Source organism: Eumetopias jubatus, unplaced genomic scaffold (assembly GCF_037043125.1).
Source record: "Eumetopias jubatus isolate StellerSeaLion01/CBP00866 unplaced genomic scaffold, mEumJub1_p1.0 scaffold_9, whole genome shotgun sequence".
In the NCBI taxonomy this organism is placed as follows: domain Eukaryota; kingdom Metazoa; phylum Chordata; class Mammalia; order Carnivora; family Otariidae; genus Eumetopias; species Eumetopias jubatus.
Window position 1 is genome coordinate 57,715,848 of NW_028274815.1, and position 1,681 is coordinate 57,717,528.

Below are 1,681 nucleotides of genomic sequence, written 5' to 3' on the forward strand. Positions count from 1 at the left end.
TGTTGGCTAGGCTGTGTTCTCATCTGGTCACTTGACTGGGGAAGGATCTACTTGCAAGCTCATTCAGGTTGTTGGCAGAATTTACTTCCTTGTCATTGTATAACTGTTGGCTAAAGGCCACTCTCAGCTTTTATTTTTTAAGATTTTATTTATTTATTTATTTATTTATTTATTTATTTATTTAATTTATTTAAGAGAGAGTGAGTGCAAGCAGGGGGAGGGGCAGAGAGTGAGAGGGAGAGAGAATCTGAAGCAGACTCCAGGCTGAGCTCAGGGCCTGATGCAGGGCTTAATCCCACAACTGTGAGATCATGACCTAAGCCAAAACCAAGATTCAGATGCCCAAATGACTGAGCCACCCAGGCACCCCTACTCTCAGCTTTTAGAGAACACCTGTGGTTCCTTGCCACATGGCCCTCTCATGGGCTCTCTCACAGTGTGACAACTTACTTCATGAGAGTAAGGAAGAATATCTCTCTCTAGTTCACAAAGACAGAGTCTTATATAAAGTAACAAATCTATTGAAAAAAAAAGTAACAAATCATGAGAGTGATGTCTCAGTACTATGACATATACCATAACCTAATGAAGAAAGCAACATCCCAGCCCCTTTGTCATACTCTATTTGTTGGAAATAAGTCACAGTCTCCATCTACAGCCAAAAAGAAGGGGCTTATATAAGGATGTGACTTGCTGGGGGTCACTGTAGAGTGTATCTGCCACATTTTATTTTGTGTCTGAGCTTTGCGCAGTGGCAGTATCGAAGCCCATGAGGTTTATCCAAGGCGCGATTATTGCTATTTAGTGTCTGACTTCTTTGGTCCAACCTGATAGCTATGAGATTCATCTGTGTTGATGAGTGTATCCACTGTTCATTCTTTTTCCATTTTGTGTAGTATTCCTTTACATAAGTAGACCACAATTTATTTACCCATTCTACTAATGATGGATATTTGGGATGTTTCTACTTTTTGGTTATTACAAATAATGCTGTTTTAAATATTCTCTTACATGTTTCTAGATGAACATATGCATTTGTTTCTCTGCAGTATATAATTAAGCATGCTTTGGTTTTTTCCCTGTAACTTAATTCATTCAACACTTATTTACCTTAAGCCCTTCTTGCTGCAATTTTAAAATGACTTGGGACTGAGCTGGAGGATAAAAGAGTTTGACTCTCATTGTGACAATTATGTTCACTTCCTCCCCCCTTGCCAAAGGTGGTGGTGATTGGATCCCTATTTTATGAATGCTTTCCTGATGATTCCTCTCCCCTCCACCTTTTCTTTCAGCAACCAATAAAACATAAAACAGCAATCACCCACCCTAAACTTGAGGGACTGCCTTGTGGTTGCTAATCCGGCTTCAGTGGGATACAGGGTTCCAGTTCTCAGGAACACCAATTTCTACACTTTTCTCGGTGCATGGTTTCAGCATGCACCTGTCTGAGAGTCCTGGACAACAGAAGACCCCCACAGAAGCAGGTGAAGCTCTATAGGGGGCTGGAGCCTAAATCTATAACCTTGGGATGACTGCTGGAGGAGGCTTTCCCCTTACAGTGCCAAAGAAATGGAGAGATTCAGTCACATATGAAAGGAAAGGCGAGGTGATGAATAAAACTTAGAAACACACAGAAAGAAAACACTACAGCTTTTCCTTATCGCTTAAGATTTCTTCTTCC

General features: G+C 40.8%; 1 pseudogene; it reads left to right on the top strand.

Annotated features, from left to right (window-relative positions):
• The first annotated feature begins 740 nt into the window (after positions 1 to 740).
• LOC148163541 (U4 spliceosomal RNA) lies at positions 741 to 804 on the top strand (annotated as a pseudogene).
• The last annotated feature ends 877 nt before the right edge of the window (positions 805 to 1,681 follow it).